The 18,040-nt window shown below is 43.7% G+C and overlaps 1 protein-coding gene across 4 annotated transcripts in view; it reads left to right on the forward strand.

Moving 5' to 3' along the window:
- Positions 1 to 14,672: 14,672 nt before the first annotated feature.
- The window catches only part of ACLY (ATP citrate lyase), a 61,155-nt gene continuing 57,787 nt past the window's right edge, over positions 14,673 to 18,040 (forward strand). For 2 of the 4 annotated variants that reach the window (XM_088655560.1, XM_088655562.1), the window contains exon 1: positions 14,806 to 14,942. The gene's annotated coding sequence lies outside the window, so the exon portion shown is untranslated. Of the gene's footprint in view, positions 14,943 to 18,040 lie in introns of all 4 variants that reach the window. The other 2 variants (XM_060281101.2, XM_060281100.2) reach the window with 2 other exon arrangements.

Below are 18,040 nucleotides of genomic sequence, written 5' to 3' on the forward strand. Positions count from 1 at the left end.
TTCTCTCGTGACACACACGTTTTTGTTGGGAGATTCATTCCCCGGGCGACAAACGCTAACAGTTTCCCCAAGCACACATATGGGGATCATTATCCAGCACTGTTTCTGAATTTACATTGGCCATTGGCGAGTTTGCTGGAATGATTAATGTCTTCCTGCGCTGCTTCTCCCAGATGACTGATTCAGGGTGTGGTGGTCTTACAGTGGATATGGAAAATGTCATTTGGCCAATGTTGATATTTTTGTGGAGGGAAAATGCAGATCCTTCCACCCAGCACTATGGCACATACTTTTAATGAGGCTTTCTTTCTTTCTTTCTTTCTTTCTTTCTTTCTTTCTTTCTTTCTTTCTTTCTTTCTTTCTTTCTGAATAAGTTTCAAATGTTTAGAAGTGTGTATTAGCTATTAAGGGGCATAACACACATCACAGGTGCACCTTCGTTTATTATATACTGTATAACAGGCATGTCCAACAGGTAGATTGTGATCTAACAGTACTGTAGATCACTGGATGTCTGTGGTAGATCACTGGCTCCCCTCAAAGAAGCTCAACAACTTTGGCTCCCCTAAAAATGCTCAACATTTTAGCCCTTCACCCCCCCCCAAAAAAACAGGGCTTTCCCGCTTCAGAAGAGCTCAACAACTTTGACCTGAATCCCTAAAAAACTAGGCTTTCCTCCTCCCTAAAAAAAGCTTAACAACTTTGACCTGAACACCCCAAAGGGGGGTAGATCACTGCCAGTTTTTAACTCTGTGTGTAGATCACAGTCTCTTCAGAGTTGGCCACCCCTGCTGTATAAAGAACAACAAAATAAATGCTTCTCCGTAGCAGAAACAGCCTCCCCACCCCCCCAGTTCTGAATATGCTTGTCATATGGCTAGCTAAACTCAGATCTACGAGTATTCTGGACTTAATAAATACAATGTGTTTTGTACTACGGCTAATTGAGTTATTCGTCAAAGCAAAGCAAAAATTCTGCCAACGGTTGTATGAATGTTTAATGCTTGGGTTGTTGTTTTTTTGACGGATTAATTTATTTCTACCATTTTTTGGGGGGAGGAAAGAAAACAAGCTTTGCAAAGCACCAAAGTTTGCTTGCTCCTTCTGACTACTGAAAATTTTACTTTTTAACACTAGGTGCTGGCAATGCACTTTCCAACCTATCCTTCCCGCCTTAAGGACCTGACACATTATTTGAAAATTCAGACTGCATGCCAAGAAAAAGACTCTAGCGCAGGCATCCCCAACCTTCGGCCCTCCAGATGTTTTGGACTACAATTCCCACCTTCCCTGACCACTGGTCCTGTTAGCTAGGAATCATGGGAGTTGTAGGCCAAAACATCTGGAGGGCCGCAGTTTGGGGATGCCTGCTCTAGCGGATTGAGCAGACGAGACCAAGAGTGGGTCCAATAGTCATGAAGGTGGCTTCTGCATGCGCTGCAGAGGGAAGTGAGGGGCAGGTGGGGCTCATCGACCTGGGAAGGTAGCCCATCTAGGAGAAGGAAAAGTCTGATCCTAAACCTCTGCTGCCTTTTCAGAAGAAAAGGCTAAGGAATAATCCCTACACTAATCCGGAGTGGATGTTTGGATGGCTCCTTGTATGCCTCCACCTGGCAACTCTTGCTCTGCTTTTCTTTGAACCACGTCAGACAGGTTAGGAGTGGGGTCTGGTGGCCTGGACAGCCCAGGACCTCCAGACACACTGCCCAAGGATCCCCTTGGTGCTGCTAACACAGCCGTTTGACTTCACTCCATTGTCTCTTCAGAAAGGCAGATGTCGACAAGAATACGAATTTAAATAGTCATGGCTTCCCCCCAAAGATTCCTGTTTTCAAACCTCACAGCAATCAATTAAACGTACACAATTAATCAAAATGTTATGAATAGTGTGTAGCTAGATTGACTTGTTTTGAGATAGCTGACTCTTTCTGTTCTTTACATGAACCGTGCTGCTGATCTATTGAGGAAACACTCCTGCCATAAAATAGCATTCTCCCTTTCATCTGTCAGAACAGTTTCTTCAAATTATTTGGGTGGCGCTGTGGTTAAACCACTGAGCCTAGGGCTTGCTGATCAGAAGGTCGGCGGTTCGAATCCCTGTGACGGGGTGAGCTCCCGTTGCTTGGTCCCAGCTCCTGCCAACCTAGCAGTTCGAAAGCACGTCAAAATGCAAGTAGATAAATAGCGGGAAATAGCTACAGCGGGAAGGTAAATGCCGTTTCCATGTGCTGCTCTGGTTTGCCAGAAGCGGCTTTGTCATGCTGGCCGCATGAACTGGAAGCTATATGCCGGCTCCCTCGGCCAATAATGCGAGATGAGCGCACAACCCCAGAGTCGGTCACGACTGGACCTAATGGTCAGGGGTCCCTTTACCTTTAAGATGGGGTGGTTGGTAACATGTTGAGAGATCAAACTAGACATTATTTTTAAAAGCCAAATGACCCATGTGGCTGTCCTTCATAAGCAGATCTCACTGAGAAAAACACCCTACGGTAGTTGTGTTTAAAATAGCCAAAAATACGTCGTACTGAAATGTGAGCAGCCTGTGACCATGGATACAGGGGTTCATCAAATAACATGAGAGGTTATTTCATCTGAGTTGACCAAAATTTCTGATAGGCGAAGCTTTCGCTCTTTTTTCTACGTCAGCATTCATGTTTGGTGACAGTAGGACAATCCGTACCCTTCTTTTGTAGTCCACACCCAAAGTGGCCCTCACATACCCTTCATGTAGGGGAAAGTGGGGCACGTTGAGCCACGGGGCACATTGTTCCTTTCCATTTTAAAACCGTACTTTAGCTTTTATACAAAGTTTATGGCAACAGTACAACAACAGTGATGCTACATACTGTCATTGTGTATGGGTTTGGGTTTTCAAAGAAGTTTAAACAAAAATCCAGATTTGTTAAATTAGGTAAGCTTTAGTAAACAATTTTATATGCATTGTCAACCATGTAGCTCTAAAAGTTGTAAAGGTAGCTGAAATATCTTTTCATTTATGTGATCATAGTTAATATAGCTGTAGTATGTTCTAAAATATTTGTCATGGCTGCCAGCCTGTTTTGCTTAAAATAGATTTATGTCTTAAGTGGTGATGTGGGGCACATTGATCCAATTGGGAATGGGGTACATTGAGTATGGATCAATGTACCCCATGGAAAATAGCATAGTTTATTAGTTTTTGTGTTATATTCTGTTAGTTTACAATTCTTCAAATGTGTAAATTAATAAATGTATATGTCTGGTGGATTACCGGTACTTGCAACAAGCTTCACGACTTCATTATGGACTTTCAAAAAATGCAGCAAGACAATTGGCGTATCAGTTTGGGAGTAAGAATAAAATTCAAATGCCACCAACTTGGGAGAAAAATGAAAAGGCTGGCTTAGATTGGGCAGAAGGATTTATGAAATGTCATTCTGCTTTACTGTCACTTCGCATTCCACAGGCAACAAGTTTGTCAAGAGCAACAAGCTTCAACCGTTTTAACGTAAATGAGTTCTTTGATGAACTCCGCCACATTCTAGAAAGAAGTAATTTCTCAGCAGGTGATATATACAATGTAGATGAAACTGATGTAACCACAGTGCAGAAACCATCAAAAATCATTGCTGTGAAAGGTGCAAAGCAAGTTGGCCGAATGACATCAGCAGAACAGGGAACTCTTTTGACAATGTGTGCATGTATAATAAATGCATTGGGAAACAGCATTCCTCCACTTTTCATATTTCCAAGGGTGCATTTCAAATATTATATGATTAAAAAATGGTCCAAAAGACTGCATTGGTGCTGCACATCCCAGTGGATGGGTGACAGCTGATAATTTTATTTGATGGATGAACCATTTCATCAAATACTTTAGAAGTTCCAAAGATCACCCAGTGCTTCTGATTCTAGATAACCATGACAGCCACACCTCTATTGAAGTTTTGGATCTCGCCAAGGCAAATGGAGTGACAAGTTGAAATGATGCTGACTCTTAAGAACTTTGAGATTTTTTTGAAACTCTTTTGGAAGTTTATACTGTGTAGTAAAAATGCCTTATTTGCTCTTGCTCAATGTGCCCCACTTTCCCCTACTCATGCAATGTATCTTATCTGTCATGGACCTTTGACGAAGATGCCATCTAGAACTGAGAGCTCTTCTTTGGATGTAGTGCAGGCATAGGCAAACTTGGCCCTCCAGAGGTTTTGGCACTACAACTCCCATCATCCCTAGCTAACAGGACCAGTGGTCAGGGATGATGGGAGTTGTAGTCCCAAAGGATCTGGAGGGCCGAGTTTGCCTCTGCCTGATGTTGTGTATGGGCTTGCCACATGATAATTTTAGGCAACATCTCAGTTGCTCCAATTACATTTTGCCTGGTTCAGTCCTGGTTTGTGGGCTAGGCAAACGTTTACTGTTATCAGAATTTTGATCAGGTTTGTGCACATGGAATTGGTACCTCTGCTCTGTCAAAAGGTCTGGACCGCGTTTTGGATTTTGAGGGAGAGCTGTGGAGGCCAGTCACAAAATGGCCTCCCTAACACAAAATGGTTGCCATGTGGGACATGACAAAACTTATGCGTGTGTCATGAGTCCCAAAAAGACATTCTGGAGGTGCTGGACAGATCAGAATCAGGAATGGGAGGTGTTTTGCCCTGTGTATCACTAATAATGTCAAGATGCTTGTGACTTACCTGGGTTCCGGTTTCCGCCTGCAGGAATGGCGGACCTGTTTTCCATCCCTCTGACCTTCGTGAGGAATTTGGCGGTTGCTAGGGGAGTAAATGGCAACCCCCTAACCTCTCTGGGGGTTACGGAGAGGGGCCGCTGGCCCGCGATGCCCCCAGACCCACTCCGACTGTTTATGGAGTGGGGGGGAGCTTGGGCTGAAGCACTTACGAGGGCCAGAACTCCCGGACGCTAATCTGCATGGCGGGGATTTCCATGATTAAAGAAGATAATTAGGCTTAAATCTATGGACATACTTCAGAAGGAGGGGCAGAAGCGCTGTTTACTGCCGAGAAATCTATGCTGCTGAGGGTGAGGAGTTAAAGGCTGTATTTCATCTGGAAGAAGGATTGATGGGGACGGAGCGATAAGGGAAGCGAGTCTTTTTTATTTATTTTCATATGAGTTACTTCGTACCTTCCCAGACGTGATGTCCTGGCTTGTTTGGAGTGAAAGAGAAGCAAAAGACTGTGTGAGTTGAACTTTATAAACTGTTGTTATTGAGCATATTTTTTGAAGATGAGGAGTTGCTGACGAGAAAAGCCCCCCTCTAGTTGGATGGGAGGAGTGCCTGGACGCGTTCGGAGGATTTATGAGTTGTGACGCACTTTGAATTGGAGCAGCGACCTGAAGCTAAGTTCAGCTATAGGGCAAGGAGATCCATTAATTTACCAAGAGTCTATGCATGGTGTGAGGTCTGGTTCTTCTGCCTGGAAAAGCTGTAAATTTTATAAAGATTGTTAATCTATGAGAGAAAACGAAAGTGATTTGAGTTTTTTTAAGATGGCGCTGCTTCGTGTTGAGAGTCGACGCAATAGGGACGCTCCAGACCAAGAAGATTTATGGGGAGGCTGGACTGATTAACTCACACAGGAGAAAGAACATTTGTGAAACTTTGTTTGACATTTATCTCAGCAGCTGGGAAATAATCGGTTGAAAGAGGAAAACATCTATGTGACTGTAAGGGAAAGATCTGGATTATTATGGACTCGGAGAGACGATTTGAACTTTAGAAAAAAGACGGCAGTGGACGGTTGCGAGGAATCCCCAATTTCTTGAAGCATGGGAACCCAAAAAAAAATTTTTTTTAGATGATTTGGCATAACATTCGGTTTGATTGATATATATGTGTATAATTTGAAATAATGAATGTGATATAATTGGTTTTAATTGGAAAAATTAATAAAAAGATATTTTTTAAAAAAAAGATGCTTGTGACTTACCTGTGGTTGCTGTTTTTCCACCCCTAGTTACTGAGCCAGCTCTGTTGCTATGAAGGGAAAACCTATCCTTCCATGCAGTTTATTCTATCTATTTTGGGTTTTTGGTAATGCAATCAAAATGAGCGATTTCCTCTTCTATGCAATTAATAATACCAAACATGATTTCTGGAAGGTGTGGATTTCAAGGGTTGGAAAACAGGCGTTTTTTGTGTGTGTTTACAATTTCAACCCCATTTCCCCATTTGTTTTATCACGTAAAGCTTTCTGCGTACAAAATGCTTGTTAATAAATATCCTATCAATAATAAAAGATTTTGCCTGGAAATGACTTCGGGAAGACCCAGGTTAGTCCTGAAGTTCCATGTTGTGTGGGAAACTGCATAAGAAAAACTGGCTGGCTGCCTAAATTCAAAAAAAGGGTGGGGATTGGCCCAATCTCAAAAGAGCCCCCAGCAGAGTTTGAAACAGAAATGTATGCAGTCTTTGCAAAGCACCAGAATATATACCGTATTTTCCCGTGTATAACACACACCCATGTATAAGACACCTCCTTTTGGGGGGGACTCAAATTTAAGAAAATGAGGGGAAATTTCCCAGAGTTGTTGAGCTTTTTTGGGGGAGGATTGCAAATAAAAACTGCCTGATTCGTGCGATTGCCAAAGCCACCAATCGTCTGCCCGCTCGCTGCCAGCAGCTGGCGATCGCCCGCACAATAGCCGCAGCAGCAGCCCTTGCCGCAGCCAACAATCAACCACCCTTTCACCACTGGCAAGCTCCTGCTCCTGGCAGCAACCAATCCCATGTCCCACCAATGCTACCCATGTATAAGATGAGCCCACATTTTTTACATGATTTTCTCAGAGGGGGAAACCTACGGAAAACTATGGTAGGTTGTTAGACCTTTAAATTGAATGCCCAATTAAACAGGAAGAGAGGAGCCTTTGAACTGATACAGGCTGAGTGTCAGAGAGCTTAGTTGGAGGTCTGGATCTTAATGGATCGTTTTATCTCCAATGTAAATGTAGTCATCTTAATGGTCCATATTTACCATCATGATTAATTTGGGTGTATATTTTTGGTCCGGTTTTAAGAACTAGGTGTTTAGGGAACATGTGGGGGTTGTTGTTGTTGTTGTTGTTGTTATACCTCAATTATGATCAGGTAGGGTGTTGTTTTATTCTCACACCTCTCAACAAATATTTTGCTTCTGAACGTTTTGTGATGGTGACCAGAGCTGCCAACTTGAATAAAATATTGTGGGAACCAGGCAAACCCCGCCCTGCATAATCGGATCACATGACACAGTGCACACACACTATTTGAATGGGAATGCCCATCAACATTTTGGGGGCCTGGCCTCCTCAAAAATTTTATTGTGGGGGCCTGGCTCCTGTGATGGTGACCTGTGTAATAGTCAAAACATTTGTTACAAGTAGCGTAGCCCTTGATAGACCTCTCCTGGGTTAATCTTTCTAATCCTTTTCTAGCATTTCTTTTAAAATGCCACATCTTGTATTAGCCAATTCCATATATTAATTGTGTGCTGTGTGAATAACCTAATAGCTTTCTCCAGGTATTTCCAAGCCCCCGCCCCTCTCTGAGTTTCTCAGTGGCTTCTGGCTGGCCACGGTTTAAAAGAGAATGTTGGACTAAGATTTGGCAATGCAACACTTTTTTAAAATTCCAAGTTAAGGCTGCAGTTTAAAAACCCTTACTAGGGATTAAGCCTCATTGGATACAGCAGGACTTACTTCTGAGTAGGAATGCTAGAGAATTCAGATGAAAACAGAAATGGGGCGGAAATGGCAAGTGCTTGTTTATTGATTCCATGTCCTGAACGGAAATCAATCTGTTTTCATTGCTTTCAGCCCGCAAACAATCTATAACTGATTGTATTCCCCTCCTCCTTTTGCATTGTGTTTCCTCTGAACGGAAATGAATGGAGGGGTGTAATGTAATGATAGTGCAATTTATGCAACGCATAGAATTAACTATGTGAATTATGTAAGTGACATAATTTTGCAATAGCATAATAATAATAATAATAATAATAATAATTATTTATACCCCGCCCATCTGGCCGGGTTTCCCCAACCACTCTGGGCGGCTTCCAACAAAATATTAAAATACAGAAATCCATCAAACATTAAAAGCTTCCCTAAACAGGGCTGCCTTGAGATACCTTCTAAAGGTCTGGTAATTGTTGTTCTCTTTGACCTCTGGTGGGAGGGCATTCCACAGGGCGGGTGCCACTACCGAGAAGTCCCTGTAACTTGGCTTCTCGTAGCGAGGGAACCGCCAGAAGGCCTCGGCACTGGACCTCAGTGTCCGGGCAGAATGATGGGGGAGGAGACGCTCCTTCAGGTATACTGGACCGATAGCAGAGACAAATAATGTAGTTTTTGGTGGAAGATGAACTGCAGTAGAATAGAAACGGGGTTGCATGCAATGAATGCATGGAAGAATGGCAAACGATCCCTACTTCTGAGTAAACATGCCTAGGCTTGTGCTGAAAAACTGTAACCATGGAGGTTAGGCATATTGCTTGCTAATGCCAGCTCCTCGAGCTTCTGTTAAAGGTTTTTAAGGAGCAGATGCTGGATGGAAAAGTTGGCAAACCTGCCTAAGGTGATATGTTTGTGTAATACTTAAACTGAGAATTGAATAATGTGGAATAAAAGCATGTGGTATTGGGTAGCAGCCTACTAAGTTTTACACAGAGTAGAGCCATTAAAATTAATGAATGTGACTAAGTTAGGTTCATTAATTTCACCAGGTCTGCTCTGAGCAAAACCCAGTTGAATACCACCCACTGTTTGTTTCCCGCTACTTGATGTGGTTTTCTGACACATCCATGCTTCTGTCCCCAAGTCCCTATCATTTCCAACCTCACCTTTTCCTTTAATAAGCAGCTTTCGCATTTCAGGTTGTGTTCGTTTGCATAGGTGATGTAATGAGAGCAGGCGGGCTTGGGTCAACGAAAGGAGCAGTGAGGAAACTCCTCTTGCTTTGCCAAATGACGCCTTCCCAATCCTCCTCCTCCTCCGTAGTTTTGCAATCCTCCTCTGGCCAGCTTTTGGAAGGACACCAGCATCTGGCCATGCATGCTGCTGCAGGCATCCAACATACGCGCTTGTAGCATCTGGCCACCCTTCAAGATCTTGCCCAAAGAGTGAGCAATCATTTACGTACACACAGTCCAGCCAACACCAGGCCACCCACTTGAGATTTTAACTTCAGAGCAGCTTTGTCATGCTAACACCTTCTGTCTGTTACACACCCTTTCCTCAGGCTTAGAGCAAGACTCAGTCTCCCCAACTCCTCCTCTCCCAACTTCTTTCTCTTTTGCAATCTTCCTCTTGCTTAAGATAGCCAGATCCAAGTTTAAGAAATAAAGAGGCAGGTGAACACTAACCAGATATTAGTGCTAAGCCAAAGCTGCGTGTGTGTTTTAGGTTAATGTTTTGTCCTTCTGTCCCTTGAAATAAGCTCCCATCCTTTCTGGCCGTGTTGTTTTTTTCTCGCCCCTTTAAGGGGTATGGTACTCTCATTTTCCTACTCATATTGAAATACAGTGGTACCTCGGTTTATGAACACAATTGGTTCCGGAAGTCTGTTCATAAACTGAAGTTTTCATAAACTGAAGCGACCTTTCCCATTGAAAGTAATGGAAAGTGGATTAATCTGTTCCAGACGGTCCGCGGAGTAGTTAAACTGAAGCATTCATAAACTGAAGCGAACTTTCCCATTGAAAGTAATGGAAAGTGAATTAATCCGTTCCAGATGGGTCCGCGGAGTATTCAACCTGAAGTGTACTTAACCCGAAGCATGGGTGTAATTGGTTCCAGAAGTCTGTTCATAAACTGAAGCGTTCACAAACTGAAGCGAACTTTCCCATTGAAAGTAATGGAAAATGAATTAATCCGTTCCAGATGGGTCCGTGGCGTTCATAAACCGAAAATTCATAAACCGAGGTGTTCATAAACCGAGGTTCCACTGTACTGCCCTTCAATGAGGCCAAACTTAGTTTCACAAAATGTTTAGGGATATGCGTACCCCTGCGTCTCCCCAGAAAAAAAGTTGCTCATATTTGGCTAATGGTAGGATCAGTGAGGGCGAGATCGATGCACTGCTTTCGGTTTATGTGGAATCTCCCTGTTTGGATACGCATCCCTATCTGTATCATGATTTATTGACTTATTTATAATTAAAAACATGTCCGTACTGCTTCCCCATCAAGTCTCAGGGCAGCAGGCAGCAATATTAATATTTTCCTCCTCCTCCTCCTCCTCCGTCGCTGATCACTCATAGCCGAGTAAGATTATATTCTATGAATATGGTCTTAACAGTGTGTCCATATGCGACTGTGGAGGCCAATTCTGGCTCCACACACCCTTCCACACAGGTTTCCTGGCGGGAGTTGATCACGGTGAGGATTTGCAAAACGTGCCTTTCTCTTCGCTCCTTACAGGAAGAGAATGCATCTGAAGAACTAGGGCAGAGTAAAACAAAACCGAATGTACTGAGATCAAGCACCAGCAAAGGCCTGGGAGCTCAAAGGTGTTTTTTAAGAGACACCTGGATGTCGTTACTGTGGATGCTTGCCTAAGCTCAGAGGCAACAAGTCATGCGTTATGTACCGCTAGAGCTAAATTGAGACCAAGCCTAATTATGCTGCACTGATGGGTAATAAAACTGCTAGTGCAACACCACAAGTTCAGGGCATATTGGCTGGGTTGCCTTGGCAATGGGGACACACTCTCCTCTCCACACAGGCAGGGTGAGCATAATATGAGGGCTTTGCTTGCACTCAGCCACATAGCTAAATCTTATTAGCTATTTGTGGAGATACCCTGGGATACCTAATTGACTAGAATTGCATGGTGAAGAAGGCCTTTCAAGTTAAAAAAAAATACACAGAGAAGATGGTAAGGTAAGGGTAGCAGCAGACCAGCAGTTCCAATTGCAACAAAAAGGTGTCTGAAATCTATTGAGACGGTTGGGCATCAATACTTGCCAGTTCATTTCACTGGAGATTTCCCTACAAAACTGAATCAGGATTATCTCACCTACAGCAAAATAGGTAGGGTTGATTTGTGGTTAGTAGTGAATGAAAGGCATTCTGCACAATGTGTACAAAATGGGAATCATATATTATACCAGGACTGGAGATATACCACTGACAAAACAGCTGCCATATCCAATGTGTGCTCAGGCTGGGGGGTGGGGACACAGAACTGGAAAACACAAAAACAGTGTTAAAAGCAACTAGCACACACCAGGATCTTTGGAAACATGTCACAGCACACCAGCCAGGGATCTCACTGCCACCTTTGCACCATGCAGAAATAGAGGGAGCCAATCTCTGTAGGTCAAACCAGTACTCACATTGCCACACACCTAATATGCAAGAAATATAGACAACTAGCCACAGGCTGTTAAAGCAGCAACGGCAGGAAATTGCTGGTTTGAACCACACCCAAGGGTAAAAAAAGGTTAACCCCCCCCACAATACTATACAAGGGAGACATAAAAATCAGGTAGCAGCAGCAGCAGCAGCAGCAAGGAAAAGGAACACTGTTTGTTCTCAGGGTGTTGCTGGATCAAATCCATACAGAGGGATTCCTTCCAATTTCCTTGTAGGCACCATTTATTGAGAAAAAATGGGATGGTTTATGCACACAAATGAATGCACACATGCTCCCAGGGGCAAGGGAATGGGAGGGAAGCCAGCGGGAGAGAAGTTTCCTGTAATTTTTAAATATAATGTATCTTTGTGAACCACTTAGAAACGATTGTGGTATATGAATTGTTTAAATAAATAAAAGGCAATACCCTTAAACGGCTCAGGACGGCAATACAAGGACTGCCGCTTTCCATATGAAGCTACCCGGACCATGAGATCATCTCCTGAGACCCTCCTTTGTGTGCTTCCTCCTCAAGAGGTCCGGAGGGTGGCAACACGAGAACGGGGCCTTCTCTGCAGTGGCTCCCCGTCTGTGGAATGCTCTCCCCAGGGAAGTTCGTCTGGCGCCTTCGTTATACACCTTTAGGTGCCAGGCAAAGACGTTACTTTTTAACCAGGCCTTTGGTTGACCTGATCGACATCCATACCCTTTTAAAATACGACTCTTTTTTGGGTGTGTGTGTGTGTGTTATTGTTTTTATTTTTATTTTATATATTGTGATCTTTTCTGTGAACCGCCCTGAGACCTCTGGGTATAAGGTGGTGTATAAAAAAATAAAAAAATAAAAATAAATGGTCACAAATAAAGTTGTGCCACTGACAGTCAGGGCTATGAATTGAAGGGGTACAGAATATGGCACATGTGTGATCTCCCCCAGTGCAGTTCATGCCCTTCCAGTGACTCTGCACCTTTTAACCTGCTTCACCAGCATACATATATTCGCCTCGGCAGTGGCGTATCTGACATTCTGTTTTGATGCACTGGGGCTTCCACCGAATCTTATTGTACTGAAGGATTTCCAGTGGTGCTCATAGCCTCCAAAATTTGTTCTGGATACCTGTTTTCCAAGGGCTCATTCAGACTTCCACTTGCCTGTTCCTTAAACCCCCTCTTCAGTGTTCAGTTGGAAATCCAGATTGCCAATTGTTCCGATTGAGCACTAAAGAGTGGCTTTTCCCAAGGGAGAGCAGCAGGATAAGAGGCAGTGCGGATGAGTCTTAAATTGGAAGTTTGGGCTGAGATGAATAAAGTTTTCGCCAAGGAACAGGTGGGCGTTAGGCCTGGGCATCCTATAGTCAATAACTGTGTGGGTGCCCAATACACTTTGCTGCCTGAGGCAAAAGGACAAGATGGCACCTCTACTGATGGCAGCCAGAATTTCCGCTGCACCTGAGAGCTGCCTCACTCTGCCTTATGGTGGGGCTGGCCCTGTGACCGCCATCTGACGAATAAAATACATAGATAAAACAAATATTTGAATAATAATAAGAAATTGTATGCTGCACAATTGGAGCCTAAATTTTAAACTTATAAGGGAAAATGTTTTCAGAAGCACTGGGACTTCTCACGTGTTCCAAGGAACTCTAGCTTCTGCATGAGCCTATAGTGACCCATTTTATAAATATAATTATACATTTTGAATCATAGAATTGCAGAGCAGCACCAGATTTAGGGTGGTGTGGGTAGTTCTCCTGCATAGGGCACTGAGCTGAGAGGGTACAAATTAACAACAACAATTTAAAAACCTATATTTATATGGGTAAATATACAAGTAAATATAGGGGGAAACTGTACCAAAAGGAATTACTGTGAAAATAAGAAATCTCTGGGGGAGAAGGCCACCAAATTTTGTCCTTGCTCAGGGTGCCCTGGGACCCAGGTGGCGCTGTGGGCTAAACCACTGAGCCTAGGGCTTGCTGATCAGAAGGTCGGCGGTTCGAATCCCTGTGACGGGGTGAGCTCCGTTGCTTGGTCCCAGCTCCTGCCAACCTAGCAGTTCGAAAGCACATAAAAATGCAAGTAGATAAATAGGAACTGCTATAGCGGGAAGGTAAACGGCGTTTCCATGTGCTGCTCTGGTTTGCCAGAAGTAGCTTTGTCATGCTGGCCACATGACCTGGAAGCTGTACGCCGGCTCCCTCGGCCAATAATGCGAGATGAGCGCGCAACCCCAGAGTCGGTCACGACTGGACCTAATGGTCAGGGGTCCCTTTACCTTTTTACAGGGTGCCCTATTACCAAAGTCCACCCCTGTTGTCGAGTTGGAAGGGAACCTGAGGGTCATCCAGTCCAACCCCCTGCAATGCATTTTTCCACTTTTTTTAAAAATATATATGATAATTTCACTTTAACAAAAAAATTAAAGTAACCTACATGGGTGTAGTCGGGGGAGGCAGGAGGGCAGGCTACCCCCCCTAAATCAAATAAATAAATATACTTAAAAGTTGAAATTGTGGAAAGATTTTGAAAGATTTTTCTGAGCACTTGGGGTCAAAAGGCAGTAATTTAGAACTGGTCTTGAGGCATTTCATTCCAAATCTGCTCGATAGACCTGGATGGAGGATGTTGACAGGTGTCTTGCCCCCACAACATAAATCCTGCCCTACACCCATGGTAAGCCACTTACAATATTTTAAATAAAATCGAAATGTGGTTGCTTAGCTTCCCTCCAAGTGTCCCTATTTTCCAGGGACATCCCTGATTTAGAGAAGCCGGTTTCTGATTTGATCCCGGAATGTCCCCCTTTTCCTTAGGACCTCGCTGTTTTCACTGCAGAAATGTTGGAGGGTTGTGGAGTTATCTGAGCCGTCTGAAGGCAATCCTGTGTAAGTAAGGAAGTTGTTTAAAAAATGTTTCATGGTTTATTATGGTTTTTATATATGTTGGAAGCTGCCCAGAGTGGCTGGGGCAACCCAATAAGATGTGTGGGGTATAAATAGTAAAATTATCGTTCTGGAATGGTAAGTCCCTATTTCCATCGGAGAAATGTTGGAGGGTAATAAACACCCGTCTTGTTAAATAAAAAAAATCCTTCAGTGATGCACACGAAAGCTTATACCAAAATAAAAACTTAGTTGGTCTCTAAGGTGCTACTGAAGGGATTTTTTTATTTTACTTCGACCCAGACCAACACGGCTACCTACCTGTAACCGTCTTGTTAAGTTACAGTAAGGAAAGTTGGAGCCGGCAGATAGGAAAAACTACAGCTCCCAGAAGCCTTTGCAACTCCTCCTCACCAAGCACCCCCGCCCCCCAAGCATCCCGTGTTCAGCTCGCGGGCGGTGAGCCAATGGGCGAAGTCAGGCATTGCTCAGGCAAGCAGCACGTGGAGGCCAGGCTGGCCAATGGCAAGGCCGGGAGTGCATCTAGCCATATGAGAAGAGGCAGAGAAGGAGGAGTGAGCAAAAAAGAGGGGAAGGCGACGGGAAGCGAGAGGAGAGAGAAAGGCTAGGACAAAAAAGCAGCAGCGGGGAGCAGCAGCTTCCGAAGTTGGGAAAGGCCCGGGGGAGGGAAGAAGGACAAGGCACTTTGCAGCAAAGGTAAGGGGAGGGAGAGATTGATAATAATAATAATAATAATAATAATAATAATGATGCAAACTCAAATGAATAAATGCATCTGTTTATTTCCGTCGCCTCGTTCTCCGCACGGATGCAGTGGGGGTAATTTATATATATATCATTGCATCTCCTGGGGTGTCAAGGGGAGCGGGGAAGAAATGTTTTTAGAGGAACGTTGTTGGAGAACGACCGAGGGACCCATCACTTCCTCCCTGCAAGAGGTGCTTGAGAAAAGCAGGGCCCCTTCACCCCAGTGAGTTTACCTATTGCTAGTTTTAGATTGTAAACTCCTCGGGGCGAATGCCTGCTCGGTTTTCTCATTAAAATTGAGTGAAATGTAAATCTTGGTTGTTAAACTTTTTTAAAAAAAACACACATTGCACTTGGCACAATTTTAATAGCTAGTCTTCCATTCCATGTGCTTAGCCGCAGAAGTGCATCACTTGTTTTTATTTCACGAGAATACATCCATGCGCCAGGATAGAAGTGAATTGTCTGCTCCCCGTGCCCCCCCCCCCCAGGACTCGGAGGGGTTGCTGCCTACATTATTTGGGTGAAATATTGCCAAGAACATTGGAGTTCTTGCTTGCTCCATCAGCCTTTGACAGGATTAAGAAGACAAAGTGGGAAGACATGAGTGGAGAAAGGAAGGTCTGAAAATTTGAACCGTCCTTGGGCGTGTTGAGGGAGAAAGGGATACCTGCTTAGGTGTGTTTTGGAAGAATGGAAAGTTGAATCAGGAGAGAGACTTTCCTCCTTTTCGTAACTGCTAGCAAGTAGCCGTGACCTAGTGAAACTGACTGCCACAGGTTCAGGACAGAGACAAGGAAGTAATTGCACATCGCATAATGAAATTACGGAATGCCTGGTCACAACATGTGGTCATGGTTGATAACTTTAGATGGCTTTTAAAAGGCTTAACTTGTGGAAGATGGACCTGGCACTGGATATCAGTCTTAAGAGCCAAAATAGAGTCTGTGTTCTCAAGGCAGTGTTGCACCAGAGATGTTTGGGAGCAGAACCAAGGAGGACTTCTTGTGCCCTTGTTGTGGGCTTCCAAAAAGCTACCAATGTGGGAAATAAGATTTACCTTACCATCCTAAATGTAACTGGTAAATCAGTATGGTGTGATCAAATCAAATCATCTGCCAAAGCTTCCCGTGGTTATTGCTGAGTTTTTTTGTTTCCTTAATTCTTTTAAGGAAAGGTGTTGTAAGTCCTTTGGCTCATGGGTAACAGGAGATTAGCAAGTTTAAGAAATCATCATCACCATCTCCTCCCTGGCCTTGCCACACTTTTGTCAAGTCTTTTGCCTGGCTGTTGACTTCATTTTGTCTCTGGGCAGATCATGTTCTCTCTTGATAGTTTTCTGTACGTCCTGCAATGTAATGTTGGCATGAGCTAAATGTAAAAATAATAATAAGACAGCAACATGATAGAGAGCATAGGACACAGGAACCTTAAACAAACACATATTTCACTAGTTACAGGTAGGTAGCCGTGTTGGTCTGACGTAGTCGAAACAAAATAAAAAAAATCCTTCCAGTAGCACCTTAGAGACCAACTAAATTTGTCATTGGTATGAGCTTTTGTGTGCATGCACACTTTCACTACCCACTGAGAGAGCTCATGTTATTTTTGCTGTTATGAATACAGTATATGGAGCTGCCTCATGGTGACTCAGAACTTAGTATTGTCTCCTCTGGCTGGTAGTTGGTTCACCAATGTTTTGGTCCAAGATACCTTTCACAGCTCTGTGATGGCAGATCATTTTTAACTGGAGACATTGGGGATTAATCCTGGAATCTTCCACAAGTGGTCTTCCCTCTTAGTTGTGATCCCCATCTCGGAGGACCCGAGAGACTGTTTTCTTTTTACTGGAAGAGTTGTTTGTGTGCAGTAAAAAGGCAAGAATGTTGGTCGGTGATCCAGTCTGAGACATTTGGAAGGCTTGTTTAAAGGGCAGGTTACAGTATTGGTAAGAAAATATTCCAGAGCCCCTATGATGAGTATCTTGCCTCCATTGAAGCAATGTCACTCTCTGCTGTTGGAGTTTACGTGGGATAAACAAGCAGGTACCAAACAGAGAATGCAGGGTGAGGGGGCAAATATTATTGAGATTTTACTTAGCTGGCCTCTGGTATATCATGTCGGAGGCATCAAAGTTATATTGACATGTAAACATGGGAAATCAAGAAAAGCAGCTGATAACTCTGCTGGTCAAAACAGTATTCTGTAGAAGTCTGGGTGCTCTTTTGGTATATATCAGTACTCTAAGTCAATATCTCTAAGTCGAACAGTGAATTGTTTTCATTTACTGTAGAAAGAGGACTGGAGTGTATAATTAATGATATTGGGAGTTCTTTGAAGGATGTTCTGGACTAAAGTGTGTGGGTAGGTTTTGTAGTTGTAGAAAGAGAAGGGCACTAGGATTATTGCTAAGTGCTTAAGCCCAGGCTGCTGACATTTGCATGTGCTAATTTATTTGTACAGGAGCCTCTGGACAAGTTAAGTTGGTAGCCGGCTTGGGGGTGGGAGAGTCTTACCAGCACTCTGCTTTGGAGGATGCCCCAACTGCCTTATAAGCAAGATTAAAATATTTTCAAAATGGGTGTGTGTGTGTAGGCCAGGAGACATGTAAATAACGCAGGGTTTGGGCCCCCTGAGACCCACCAATTTTGTCTGATCTTCCCATATGCCAAAGCAACCCAGTAATGGGGCCGGAGGGAACCAGGTTATGAAGTCCAACACGACAACCCAGACTTTCTAGTAAGTGTGCAGCTTTGGCCTTCTTTTAAGCAGCGAATTGGGAGCTTTCAGAGATGCTCTGTTTCATTTAAATCAGAGGCTGGGAACCTGGTGCCCTGATGTTGTTGGACTACAACTCCCCTCATCCATGACCACTGGCCATTTTAGCTGGGGCTGATGGAAGTTGGGAACCCAGCAATATCTGGAGAACTGCAGGTTCCCAGGCCTCTGATTTAAATGCTCCAGTTTTCAGACCATAGAGATGTTTGGAGGGACTTTGTTGTTGTTTAGTCGTTTAGTCGTGTCCGACTCTTCGTGACCCCATGGAC

This window comes from Zootoca vivipara, chromosome 12 (assembly GCF_965207765.1).
Source record: "Zootoca vivipara chromosome 12, rZooViv2.hap1.1, whole genome shotgun sequence".
NCBI lineage: Eukaryota > Metazoa > Chordata > Lepidosauria > Squamata > Lacertidae > Zootoca > Zootoca vivipara.